Raw genomic sequence first — 15,390 nt, 5'->3', positions numbered from 1 at the left:
AGCCAACAGCCATGGACAAACAGCGGTTCCAGGACCGCAGGCTGTGGGGAACTAGGGAAGGTTCAGGCAGCCGACAGCTGGGTACGACCGGCGCAGGCTGAGCCCAGCACCGCGAGCTGTGTACCTGGAAACAACACAGCAGGCTGCAGGCAGGCAGGAGTCGGTACGGCCGATAGACTCAGGGAGTCCGGCTGAATCCAGTGCCATGAGTTGTACAACTCAAAGCAGCGCAGCAGGCTGGAGGCAAAGCCCAGCAGGATTCAGCCCGGCCGATCATACTCATCTGAGTCCGGCCGAAGAGGTGCGCTGCCCGAGTGCAGCAGAGGTCCGCCCGTGACTTGCTCCGGGAGATGGAGCAAGCTCACTATGGGAGTCTTTGCACTCCCACAACAGCACCTTATCGAGGGCTATAAAACAATGCACCTCCCTCGATAGAGGAATGCATTGTGGACCAGGGCTGGGCCTGGTCCGGAAGAAGTGGACATGGCTGAAGAAAACGGCAGTGTGCAGTGGGTGCAGAATCCTAAGGAGCTACTAGGAGTGATCACCAAAATTATGGATCAATGAAAAGTACCATTACAGACCAGGCTGGCGGCCAGCATCGACTACCTGTGCTTCCATCTTCTGCAGGAGCAGGCAACAAAATTACGCAGAAGTATAGGCCACCTGTGAACTTTACTTCGTTTTAAAAATGCCTGCAGCAAACAATGCGATCTGGGGGTACAGTGGGACTGGCACAAAAACCCAGGAGGTCAAACTACAGAAGATTTCAAAACTTCTGACAGCGGGCATATCATTGGTTGCTCGCCCAGACGATGGTACAGAGAAAAGCTCGATGAAGAGATTAAAGCCGTCAGGCTCATAACAGCATCATCAGCAACTACAGCACCTCTATGCATCCACCAGCAGGTATCAACACCAGGACGCTGGTGAAAGCTCGAGGGTCGCGCAGCACCACAAAGGTCCTTTTAGGCCAAGGCCCAGAGCGACCCTCATGGACAACATGCCAACCCCGCACTCCGGCGCCTCTTCCGCAGAAGAGGCAGAAATTGAAGAAAGGGACGTACCACCGGCAACCAAGTAAGTAGGTGGATCTGGTTCCTTCCAGAACACAAAGGTGTACGACCTGTACTAACAGGGAGAATATTACATTTGTTTTGGGAGACATGGAGGGATCATTGTCGATACCTAAAATTTAACTGGATGGGGCAACTATGGCAGGGCATAGCGTTACCTAATGTATAACTTCAGCCCCAAGACTTTTCACCAAGATATTAAAATGGGCCTTGGCAATATTAGAAACAAAAACATATTGTCATGGCATATCTTGATGATATATCATTTGTGGGGGAAAAACCCTGGATCTAGCTAAATCAGCAGTTTTAGCTACCAAACATAGGGTGAAACTCCATCCAGATAAATCTAAGTCGATGGCATCCACAACTGGACTTTCTGGGATTTACAATTAACGTTATCCATATGTCTGTAACATTGCCAAAGAGTAAAGCAGGCTTGGATAAACCTACCAAATAATTAATTACTAAAAACACTGGTGTTGGGTGCGTTTTATGGGCTAAAAGCCTACTGCTAACAATGCACCATCTGAATGTCCGCCTACGAATTGATAATATCACAGTGGTGGCATATATTAATCATATGGGAGAAAAGATCGATACCATGTGTCAATCTGGCCAATATATTTGGCTATGGTGTGTTAACATACATATTTGGCTATCAGCAAACTTACCTACCAGGTAAGCTCAATACTGAGCCACACACCAGGTCATGAAAATTCAATGACAGCATCGAATGGCTGTTGGACCACAAATAAAAATAAGTTGCTGATATTACCAAAAGAGGGACACCAGATATCGATCCATTTGCATCTAGACCCAATCACCAGACTGACATTTAAAAACAGTATGCTGATAGCACTGGTCTCAGCTCTAGGGGTCCAGTTTCTACATAAATGGGATAAATGATGGCATCTCCAGAAAAGATAGCTTCGCATATTAGTACTTGTTAAACAAGATAGACCATGATCATCAGGACAAAATTTGGAATTCCAGATGTACCCAACTGACACACCTTCTATTATACCTTAAAACTACTAAAACTTAAGAGGAAGTAAATTAGCAATATGGGCAGCCATAAACAGCCTAATGGCCGGGTATCAGCACTAACCATCGCTAGATGGCTCAGACAGGCTTGGGAGCTGCTGGGGTGGATACTGACATCTTAAGTTTCTATCTACAAGGGCAACAGCAACACCGGCAGCTAGAGACAAGGAAGTGCCTATGGACCATATCCTGGCTACAGCAGGATGGTCAAGAGAAAGACCTTCCAATTCTTTATAATAAGCCAATAACCAAACCTGCAGTATTGCAGAATCAAGTTTGAATTCTGCAATATAATTAGCCCCAGGGAGGATTATTTTGTTAAAATAAATTGTTATTGCCTGAATTGGATGCATGTCTAAATACAATAACATACTTCCTACCTTGAATGACTTCGGCAGTGAGTGAAGCATGGAATGTTCCACGGCTTGAAATCACAGAGCTTTAAAATCTTCACGTAGTCACTCACGTGACTCCGAAGTAAAATAGTAACATTAAACGAGAACTTACCAGTTTGAAGTTTGATCTTTATTTTATGAGGAGTTACGATGAGGGATTACGTGCCCTCTGCTCCCACCCTCAATTATAAAGGTCAACTGGTATCTTAGTTCTCCTTGTCTTTACTATGTTTACTTCAATTACTATTTTCTGTGATTCCACACCGCTGCTTTGAAGAATGTCGCGCACGCGTGCTGGCGGGGACTTCACGTAATCCCTCATCGTAACTCCTCATAAAATAAAGATCAAACTTCAAACTAATAAGTTCTCGTTTAATCTTACTATTCTACTGTCTTCTGGTACCTCATGTACGCTGACAAAGATTAAAAATCTCAGTTGGAACTCCAACAATCTCCTCCATTGTCTCTTACAACATTCTGGGATAGACCTGGAGATTCATTTATCTTTATTCGTTCCAAGGAGGAGGAGTCAGTCAACCCCACGACAGAAAGGGAGGAGTTGTACAGTTTGACAACTGTATTGTCAACTAACCCAATCCCTTTCCATATTGTCTCAGAAATTATTTTATACATACTAAACAAAGTCCATGCCATTTAAGCCCATCAAATTAAGGCACTACCAGTTAATATTAAGAATCCCCCATTACCACAACACTACAGCTTTTAGATCTTTCTGACAATTAGGAGGCCAATAGTATAACTATAGCAGAGAGATTACCCTTCCCTTATTCCTCCATTGTATCCTCTAGGATATGGTCTCCACATCTATCTTTGGTACTGTCCCTCATCTACAGTATGACTCTCGCTCCTCTTGTGCACTTGTCTCAGTCACACCTGTAACCTCTATACCTTGGAACATTAAAGCTGCCGATCTTTCCCTTCGCTCAATCACATTTCCATGATTACAATGATATTATAATCCCATGTGCAGATCTAAATATCACTATTACAAGTGCTGATCTTACCATCATAATTCCATGTGCTGATCCAATATTGTAATTTCATGCGCTGATCAGAGAAGACAAGCTGTTGAATCATGGCAGACTATTCTTGGAAACCATAAGACCATTGACATAGGAGCAGTGAGGCCATTTGGCCCACTGAGTTTGTCATTGGATCACGACTGATCTGTTTTTCCCTCTCAACTGTAAACTCCTGCCTGCCTGTATCTTTTGACGCTCTTACTAATCAAGGACCTATCAATCTCCACTTTAAAATACGGTCCTTATGAAAGATTTTGACAAAACGCTAATACAATGCATGTACCATGTTTTAGATTCAGTTGAGAGGTCTCTGTCACAATAAACAGATATATTTCCATGACATTCCTAGTCTGTGAGTTATATAACACTTCAAGGTACAACATAAACACTCAAATTCACTACAGCGACTACCACTAAACCTTCTCATTCATAATTGTGAGAAAATGAGGCAGGGTGTAAAACAGGCTGCTGATTCACTATCAGCTGTTTTCAATGCTGCATTAGACTGATTTTACCCACAAAGAATCAGATGGTAGCATAATTCCCATGCTATCCTGCAATGTGCTTGAACATTTTGTGAATCCAGTAATAATATTGTGATTAAGAGATGAAATGTTCATGTAAACTTATAGTTGCATCTAATGAAGCTGGGGCCAGCTTGCATTCTCTGTAACTGTATCTTGTCTCTGCTGAGAACTCCTACTTTGGAACTCTGCAACATCTGCACTAATAGATCGGGCAGATGCACAGCGTAGGTGAATTGAGGATCAGAGGACATAGGTTCAAGGTGAAGGGGAAAAGGTTTAAAGGGAATCTGAGGGGTAACTTTTTCACACAAAGGGTGGTGGCTCTATGGACTAAGCTTCCAGAGGAGGTAGTTGACGCAGGGACTATCCCAACATTTAAGAAGCAGTTAGACAGGTACATGGATAGGACAGGTTTGGAGGGATATGGACCAAACGCTGGCAGCTGGGACTAGTGTAGCTGGGACATCTTAGCCAGTGTGGGCAAGTTGGGCCAAAGGGCCTGTTTCCAGGCGGTATCACTCTAATGTAAACATCACTGCCTATGTTCAAGAAGGAACTACAGATGATGGAAAATCAAAGGTACACAAAAAAGCTGGAGAAACTCAGCGGGTGCAGCAGCATTTATGGAGCAAAGGAAATAGGCAACGTTTCGGGCCGAAACCCTTCTTCAGACTGATGAGGGGTGGCGGGGAGAAGGAAGGAAAAAGGAGGAGGAGGAGCCCGAGGGCTGAGGGATGGGAGGAGACAGCCCAAGGGCTGAGGAAGGGGAGGAGACAGCAAGGGCTAACAAAATTGGGAGAATTCAATGTTCATGCCTGCAGGATGCAGATGTTTAGGAAGGAACTGCCTATGTTAATCATTTATCTTTTAAGAGAACTTTCTAGCAGTAACATTTCTCATTATTCTTGCAACCTGCAAGACAAACATGCAGGATCTTTCCTGATTATGGAGCACAGGTCAAGAGTGTTTTATTGTCAAATGTCCCAAAATGGAACAATGAAATTCTTACTTGCAGCAGTACGACAGGAATGTTACCATAGCACTCAGTAGATAACATAATAATCAATAAATAAAATAATACAATATGGTTCAATGGATATTTATTGCAGGGCTGCCAACTCTCATGCATTGAGCGTTTGACTCACGCATTTTGACAAATTCTCACTCTCTCACGCTGATCAGCAATTTCTCACGCCCTGTGATCAACGAGAATTTCAAAACTCACATCAACTGCATGGGCCGTGGGTGTTGGAGAGCCGGGGCTGAGGGAGGGATGGAAGCAGAAGCAGCGGCGGCGACAGATGCGGACGGGGAGCCGGGGTTGGCGAGTGTTTGCCGGGCTGGTGAGTGTTTGCCAGGCTGGCAAAAGTTTGCCGGGCTGGCGAGTCGCTCGCTGCAGCTTCGGCTATGGAGCAGCCACAGTGCAAGAGTCCTAGGCCGTCGGAGGCATCAGAAGCATTGCGCCGCTGCCGTTAGTTTCTGTGCCGAATTCGCCCTGGTGGATCAGGCAGCGTCTCTGGAGAGAAGGAATGTGTGACGTTTCTGCCCATGACTCTTCTAAGGGTCTTGACCCGAAATCCTTAGAAGGGTCTCAACCGAAAATGTCACCCATTCCTTCTCTCCAGAGATGCTGCCTGTCCCGCTGAGTTGCTCCAGCATTTTGTGCCTCTCTTCGGTTTAAACCAGCATCTGCAGTTCGGTTTAAACCAGCATCTGCACTGTTTGTAACTCCAGCAATCTTGAAGATAGGCACAAAAGGCTGGTGTAACTCAACAGGTCAGACAGCATCTCTGGAGAAAAATAAATGGTGATGTTTCGGATCGAGACTCTTCTTCAGACTGAAGAATGGTCTCAACCCAAAATGTCCCCTATTCTTTTCTCCAGCAATGCTGTCTGGCCCGCTGAGTTACTCCAGCTTTTAGTGTCTATCTTCGGTTTAAACCAGCACCTGCAGTTCCTTCTTAAACATTCCAACAATTTTGTCCGCAAATTTACTGACCAACCCATCTATAATGACGTCCAAGTCATTTACATATGTATATATATCACAAACAGCGAAGATCCCAGCACAGATCCTTGCAGAATTCCATTGGTCACAGACCTCCAGTCAAAATGATGACCTTCCACCACAACCTCTGTCTTCTATGAGTAAGCCAGTCCTGAATGCAAACGACCAAGTCACTGTGAATGCCATGCATCTTAATCTTCTGGATCAGCTTACCATGGAGAACTTTTTCAAATGTTCTACTAATGATGACAACATTCACCATGTTACCCTCAGCAATCACCTTAGTCATGTCTCAACATACTCGATACATTTAGTAAGACGTGAACTGCCTACAAAGTCATGCTGACTGTCGCAATTTAGCCCATTCCCTTCCAAATGGAAGTAAATCCTAAACAGAAAAATCCCTCCAATATCTTCCCTACCACCGGCTTAAAATTCCCTGGATTTTCTTTACATTCCTGAATCAAAGGAACAACATTGGCTATTCCCCAATTCCTTGTGGCTAGAGAAAATGTTTTTGTTTTAATTTCAGCTATCTGCTGTTTTGAATTGAAACATCAAGGTTGCATGATATTCCAGGTATTAACAGCCAGACCTCTTGCTTTTTGCACTCGGCACCTGCAGGCTTCCCACCTTTTGGTCACAATAAAGAAGACACACTTGACAATGCCTGAACCTATCTGATCTCCCGGTTGCCAAACACTTTAATTCTCCTTCCCATTCCCACACGGATCTTTCTGTCCTAGGCCTCCTCCATTGTCAGAGTGAGGCTAAACACAAATTGGAGGAACAGCATCTCATATTTTGCTTGGACAGCTGACAGCCCAGTGGTATGAATATTGATTTTGTTAACTTCAGGTAACCCCGGCATTCCCTCTCTCTCTATCCTTCCCCCACCCAAGTCGCATCAGGTTCTCCTTTTCACCCAACAAACAGCTAACAATGGTCCGTTCCCTTTATCATCGTGACTTTTTTGCATATCTTTCATTCATTGTTCTTTATCTCTCTACATCATCCTCTCTATCTCTCCTTTCCCTTATCCCTAACCAGTCTGAAGAAGGGACTCGAACCGAAACATCACCCATTCCCTCTCTCCAGAGGTGCTGCCTGTCCTGCTGAGTTACTCCAGCTTTTTGTGTCTATCTTCGGTTTAAACCAGTATCTGCATTTCTTTACTCCACACACTTGACAATGCCATTACTGCCCCATATTGCTCTCATAGACGTACCTTGAGCAAAATGTGTCATTTCCATAGCACTGGCAATCCTGCTCACATTTTTAAAAGGTCTTGAGTATTTAAAGATATGGCCTACATATGCTCATCAGCTGATCTGCACACTAATCTATCTCTTAGTATCAGGAACATTTCAAAATTACAGTTCGTCTCTCTAATTCAATATATTTGCTGATTCTCTTTCTAGCATTGAAATATTTCACTTGGTCATGAGTTAAAGTGCACCTTTGTTTTTTTTTAACCACTTAATTAAATCGGAATAAACTGTACTATGTGGTGCCAAGTTTGGGGGACAAAGAGAGGGTAGATTTAGATGTAGGTTTATTATTATCATTTGTATCAAAGTCGAGTGAAAAGCTTTGTTTTGCATGCAAACCAAACAGGTCAAATATACCATACAGTTCACTCGTACAATTAGTTCAAACTCCTGTACCAATAAAGCAAAGGGGAAAATACAAAATGCAAGATATAGTTCTCAGCATTGAAATGAATCAGTTCCTTAGACAATATCCAATGTCCTCAATGGGAAAGAGATAAATTGGACAGTACTCTGGCTTATTGAAGGACTGTTCAGAAGCCTAATGACGGACGAACAGCATGGTGGCGCTGCAGTAGAGTTACTGCCTTATATCACTTGCAGAGACCCAGGTTCGATCCCGTCTATGGGTGCTGTTTGTATGGAGTTTGTACTTTTTCCACCTGACCGCGTGTTTCTCCTCGAGATATTCGGTTTTCCTCCCACACTCCAAAGATGTACAGGTATGTAGGTAAATTGGGTTGGTATAAGTGTAAAAATTGCCCCTAATGTGTGTTAATGTGCAGGGATCGCTGGTCGGTGGGGAATCGGTGGGCCGAAGGCAGTGGCATAGTGTGGGGGGGGGCAGAGGGGTGGTTGCCCCGGGCGCTAAATTTTTAGGGGCGCAAAAAAATTGTTGGATAAAAAAAAAATTATAAAATGGCAAAAAATTTTGTTCTAAAGGCACACTGCACCTCTTTGGCAGCCTTCCCCTGAATTATTGTAATAAAATGTTTTTTTTTTTGCCATTTTATAATTTTTTTTTATCCAACAATTTTTTTGCGCCCCTAAAAAGTCTTAAGTCTTTGTCTCATCTCCTTATTCTCTCTCTGCGCTGAGGCCGCTGCCGCTGTCCCAGCTGCTGCTGTCGTTCCAATGGGCCCGCGGTCGGGTCGAGTGGCCACTGCCGCCGGAACGTGCCCCAGCTCCGAGTTCTGGTCGCCGCTGCCCCAGCTCCGAGGCCGCCATCTCCGCCATTAGGCCTCGGCGCAGACGGAGATGGGGGATATGACAAAAGAAGTCGCATCCCCCGAAGGAAGAGACCAAAAACGTGTGGCCCCCCCTCCACTTCTTGGATTTATAACAGCTCATGGGCCATGGCTAGCCGCTAATGAGGAGGCGCAATATTTTAAACTGCCCCGGGTGCTCAAGACCCACCCTACGCCACTGGCCGAAGGCCCTGTTCCACCCTGTATCTGTAAAATAAAATAAACTAAAAGGACAAAGCTGTTCCTGTGTCTGGTACTTGTAGATCAAACAGTATTGCTGATTTGATCCATGTCAGGTTTTGCTACCGATGACCTGATCCATAATCCATGTCAGGTTTTACTGAACATATGTCAGGTTTTCCACACCACCACCACCTTGTGGCATGCGGGCAGCCACGCTGTTTTTTAGATTTAACTTCCGATTCGGAGCCTACCGTACACATCTGGACGGTCTCTGCATGTGTACAAATTAAAGTACGTGTTATGATATATAATGGCTCTGTATCATAAGTACTTTTCACAGTACTCACTTTCTGTGCCTTCTGCCGGAGAGGAGCATGGAGAAGAAGGAATGACCGGGCTAGGACAAGTCTTTGATTATGTTGGCTGCTTTTCCGAGGCAGCTCGAAATGTAGATGGAGTGAATGGTGGGAGGTCTGGTCTGTGTAATGGACTGGGCTACATCTAGAACTTTCTGCAATAATTTATGGTCTTGAGACCGAGCTATTCCCTAACCAGGCTGTGACACAACCCAGCAGTATGCTTTCTATGGTGCATCTGTAAAAGCTTGTAAGTCACTGGAAACATGCCGAATTTCCTCTGCAATCTCAGGAAGCAGAGGCGTTGGTGTGACTTCTTGGCAAACACATCAATGTGGTCAATCCACAAAAGATCATTGGTTATCTTAACACTAAGGAACTTGAAGCTCTTCACCAATATCACCTCCACACCATTGATGCTGATTAGAGCATGTACTCTACCATGCTCCCTGAAGTCAGTAACTAACTCCTTCATCTTGCTGACATTAAGGGAGAGACCATGTCACTAAGTCACTAAGACCATGACTAAGATCGGGCCTCAGATCGTTGGGTGCGGGGAGTCGACATCCCCCCGATGCGGGAGCTTGATGGCCCCGACGCGGAGGGCCCAAACGCCCCGGCTACAGGATTCAAGATCGTCCATCAACGGAAGGCTGGAGGCCCCCGACCGTGAGAGAAAAAAGATGGGAAGAGATTGAACTTTTTTTTCGCCTTCCATCACCAGTGAGGAATGTGGAGGAGTCACTGTGGTGGATGTTTACGTTAAAATGTATTTTGTGTGTTCCGTTGCTTTTTATTTGTATGACTGACTTGGCAAATGAAATTCCTTATATGTTGCAAAACATACTTGGCTCATAAAGTATTGTTGTAATGTATTGTATTCCTGTACTCAATCAATCAACCTTTAGTGTCATCTTGCAAGCAACAGTTGTACAGTGCAAAATGAAAAGACGTTTCCCTGGGAATAGCGGAGCATCGCATATGAAATTTAAAACGTTTCACACATAATAACACTAAAAACAATCCAGTCCCTGATGGAACAGTATAAATAAATAGTTAAAAGCAGGTAAAACACAACGTTAAAATACAATAAACCAATCATAAAAATGTCCGGGGCAGCTGATTTGAGTGGCCAGTGCCAGTTATTCTCTATCTCATTATTGATCATGATTCGATCCACCACCTTTCTTCTAGTGTGGAAATGTCAAAGACATAGCTTTACGACAACGTTTAGAGGAGATATTAATTTTTTTTTACAGACAGATAGTGGTGGGAAGCTGGAACGCACTACCAGGAGTGGTGGTGGAAGCAGATACAATAGTCACGTTTGAGGCTTTTAGACAGGCAGTGGTTATGCAGGAAATGGAGGGATGTGAACCATGTTCAGGCAGATGAAGAAGGGTCTCGACCCAAAACATCACCCATCCGGAGATATTGCCTGTCCCGCTGAGTTACTCCAGCATTTTGTGTCTACCTTCGGTTTAAACCAGCATCTGCAGTTCTGTGTGCTGAAGCAAAGCAAGAATGTCATTGTCCTATCAGGGACACAGGACAATAAACTCACTTGAACTTGAACTTGAACACGTCATCATTCTTTCTGCTTGGCCAGGAGCTATTCCATTACACGTCATTGGGAACCGTTTTTACGTTATAGGGTTTGACTGCTGAAGGGTATTTAAGATGCTATTCGTTTACTATGAATTGATTTTGGATACAGATTGATACAGATGATGTTAATTTAGCTTGGCATCATGTTCAGCACAGATATTGCGTGTCAAAGGGCCTGTTCCTGTGCAGAACTGTTCTATGTTCTAAGTTAGTTCAAATACAAAGTCACTTCCACACATAGTATGACTTGTTTCTTTTTAAAAACAGCTCAGGAGAACAGACTCACAGAGTTTAAGGCAAGTGTGACTTTGAACAGAGAACTGGAAGTCGGTGGGGGGGGGGGGGGGGGGGAGGGGGGGGGGAGAAGCTGGCTGTCGATATCTGGCAACAGGTTATGAGTCAATTCTGTTCTGAAGGAATAAACTAGCACAGAACAGGTGCGTTTTTTTTTAAACGAATTGAATGAATTAATGAAGTGTTTAATTAATGCACACTAAGGATGACAGGACAAGTGGTGGGTCACAGCTGCGGCGTATGGGAACAGCTGGATACCTGGGTGAACCAGAGCAAACATCAGGAAAGGGAAAGTTACTGGATACTTTGTGCCAGGAAGTTGTCACAGTTTTTAACGAGGGGGTCTTCTGATGCAGGAGTGTGTCAGCACCGGGAATGATCAATCAGCTTTTCCAGCCATCAAATGAATTTGAGGTTCTTTAATCTTGTTGGGATGAGATTGGGAACAATAGGATAGATGAGAAATGCCATGAGAAAGGATTGTCCGAAGAAGAGTCTCGACCCAAAACGGCACCCATTCCTTCTATCCAGACATGCTGCCTGTTCCGCTGAGTTACTCCAGCATTAATTGTCCACACTCTTGTCTATGGAACTGATGTATTACAATGCTGAGAATTATATTCTGTACTCTGTATCTTCCCATTAGCTCTCCCCATTGCACGAGTTGGACTTTGTTATATTTATGTATGGTATTATCCGATCTGAATAGAGAGCATGCAAAACAAAGCTGTTCACTGTACCTCAGTGTACATGACAATAGTAAATCTAAACCAACTGAGAGACAGCATAGACTGAATAAGAATCCTTTCCTTTCTAAGGAAGCATGAGAATATTGAACGGTACATGAGGTCAGGTCCGGGGGGAGTTCCCCCCACCATGTAATCCCGTGCTACCTGCTCCGTGGTCAGATAGTCGGCGACTAAACCGTCTCCCCCACCTGGTTTGCCAGGTGAGGAGGGGTCTGTGGACCAAAAACAAGACCTGTCAAAGGGCGGATGAGCTCCTAGCGAGCCAAAGGCCATCCACGCTTCAGTAGAAGTTGCGATTGCTGTCGTACATAGCATTGTAAGGAATGATGATAAAGCACACACACCAATATCCTATACTTCCAGCGGCGGAAGTCCGCAGGAACTAGAGGACAGAGATGTGTGGTGCGTCCGTCACCGTTCCCGTTGGAAACCGGCATCACTGCGTCGCTAACGTTTTCAACGATGATGAATGACATGACACTTAGGAAGGAAAGGAAGGTCAGGGAAGTTGCAGAAGTGGCTCTGTTAATGAAAAAGATGGATGGCATAAGTTTAGTAAACCAGGAGGTAGAAACAGGGAAATGAGAAGCAGTAAAGGGGTGAAGACCCTGTGGGTGTGGTATACTGGCCTCTTAAAAGAAAACACATGGTAGAACAGCGTGTGAAGGTGAGCAAATAATGGGAGTTTGACCAACAGGAATGGAAAGGGACTTTGGGACTGCATACACACAGTACAAATGAGATGGGCAAAGAACATGTAGAAGAGGAGTTCATGAAGCCTTTTTGTGATACTTTCTCAGAACAGCATGTCACCCAGAGAGTAGACACAAAATGCTGGAGCGGTGTAATTCAGCGGGACAGGCAGATTCAGATTCACATCCAGATTCACATTTATTGTCACGTGCACCAATTAAGGTACAGGGATATTTGAATGATATTTGAGTTACCATGCAGCCATACAATTAAATGAACACAACACAATTAAAAGGAATTATAGATCTTAACATAAACATCCACCACAGTGATCATTGCGATGGAAGGCAATAATGTTCAGTCTTCCTCCTTTTGTTCACCCGTGTTTGGGGCCTTGACCCTCCGCAGGTGCCGCTACGGACGGCCCGATTGTACAGGCCTCTCATCAGGATGATCGAAGCTCTGACGTTGGGATGGATGGAACACACTTTTGTTTCTTGAGTCTTGATTCTTGGAATGCCCGAATCGGCCACTTTCTTACGGGAGACCGCGGCTTCTCAATGTTATAGGCCGGCCAGCAGTCGGAGCTCTTCTCCGGCGATCCCCGGCAAGGGATCCCTGGCTCTGGGATGGTAAAGTCCGCTCCACGCCGGCTGCTAAGAACTCCGCAGACCGTGGCTTCACGATGTTAAAGTCAGCAGGCCGGCGGTCAGAGCCTTTCTCCTGGCTCCACGATGGAAGTCCGCACCGCGCCTGCGGCTGAAGCTCTGGGCCGGTCTCCGGGAAAGGCCGCATCAATCCAAGTTATTAGGCCGCAAGAGAGGGCGAAAATGTGACTAGGAGAAAAGTCGCATCTCCACCGAGGTAAGTGACTGGAAACAGTTCCCCCTTTTCTCTCCCCCCTCCTCCCCCCCCCCCCCACATAAAAAAACATACCGAGAAACATTAATACATACATTTAGACATACTAAAAAAACAAAAAAAAACTGACTGCCAAACTGCTGGCGAGGCTGCTGCGTGCGGCTCCACCCGATGATGATGCATCATCTCTGGAGAAAAGGAATAGGTGATGTTTCGGGTCGAGACCCTTCTTCAGACTGCGAATGTCACGCAGAGAGTTGTGAATCTGTGGAATTCTCTGCCACAGAAGGCAGTGGAGTCCAATTCACTGGATGTTTTCAAGAGAGAGTTAAATTTAGCTCTGAGGGCAAACGGAATCAAGGGATACGGGGGAAAAAGCAGGAATGGGGTACTGATTTTCGATGATCAGCCATGATCATATTGAATGGGCCGAATAGCCTACTCCTGCACCTACTTGCCACAGAGGGTAGTTGAGGCCAGTTCATTGGCTATATTTAAGAGGGAGTTAGATGTGGCCCTTGTGGCTAGGGGGATCAGGGGGTATGGAGAGAAGGCAGGTACGGGATACTGAGATGGATGATCAGCCATGATTATATTGAATGGCGGTGCGGGCTCGAAGGGCCGAATGGCCTACTCCTGCACCTAATTTCTATGTTTCTATGTTTCTATTTTCTATGTTTCTATGAATCAACCAGAGAGTAGGCTACACTCTGCAATGAATTTGGATTAATTAATGACCCTGCAGGCAACAGTGATCGTAACATGATTGAATATTTCAATTAGTTTGTGGGAGAGTTAAATAAGTCCATGAGTATAATTTTAAACTTAGAAAAGGTTAACTATGAGGACAGAAAAGAAGAGCCAGCTAAACTGAACTGGCAAATTGGATTAAGTGGTCCATCAATGAAGTGGCAGTGGCTGATAATTTAAAGAGATCTTTCCAAATACATAGAATAGATACAATCCAACTGGAAAAAAATTCCAAGGTGAGGACCTGCCGTCAAGAGTTAACTAAAAAAGTTAAAAGTAGTATCAGACTCCGAGATACAACATATAATTGTGCAAAGATGGACGGTTGGATAGAAGATTGGACAGAATATTAAAATATCAGTTTAGTTTATTGTCACGTGTAATGAGGTAGAGTGAAAAGCTTTTGTTCCGTGCTAACCAGTGAGCGGAAAGACAATACATGATTGCAATCGAGCAAATTACAGTGTATAGATACACGATAAGGGATTAACGTTTAGTGCAAGGTAAAGCCAGCACAGTCCAATCAAGGATAGTCTGAGGGTCATCAAAGAGGTAGACAGTAGTTCAGCACTGCTCTTTAATTGTGATAGGATGATTCAGTTGCCTTATAACAGCTGGGAAGAAACTGTCCCTGAATCTGGAGGTGTGCGTTTTCACACTTTTATACCTATTGCCTGATGGGAGAGGGGAGAAGAGGGAATGACCAGGGTGTGACTCGTCCTTGGTTATGCTGCTGGCCTTGCCGAGGCAGCGTGAGGTATAAATAGAGTCAATGGAAGGGAGGTTGGTTTGCGTGATGGTCTGGGCTGCGTCCACAATTCGTTGCAATTTCCTGCGGTCTTGGATGGAGCTGTTCCCAAACCAAGATGTGATGCATCCTGATAAAATGCGTTCTGTGGCGCATCTGTAGAAGTTGGTGAGAGTTGTAGGAGACATGCCAAACTTACTACGCCTTCTAAGGAAGTAGAGGCATTGGTTATGAAAGAATAAAATTAATAAGGAAGAAAAGCTTTGGGCACAAAATAAAGTTCCTAGAAACTATAAAAATATATTGCAAGACTATATATATAAGAAAATACTTAACAAAGCGAACATTAATCCTATAGAATTAATGTTGGAAAACAATGAGACAACATCAGTCCTCACTTTAAAACATATAAGTAACATTCCAGCTGTAAATCAGAGAGCAAGGTAGTATGTGGAACTCAGGAAAATTACAATCCTAAGGAAGTGATATCCAGCAAATCATTGAGGCGCAGACTGACCATCTTAAAATCTTCAGCAT

The sequence above is a fragment of the Leucoraja erinacea genome, chromosome 1 (assembly GCF_028641065.1).
Source record: "Leucoraja erinacea ecotype New England chromosome 1, Leri_hhj_1, whole genome shotgun sequence".
In the NCBI taxonomy this organism is placed as follows: Eukaryota; Metazoa; Chordata; class Chondrichthyes; order Rajiformes; family Rajidae; genus Leucoraja; species Leucoraja erinaceus.
Note: the sequence above shows the minus strand (reverse complement) of the source record.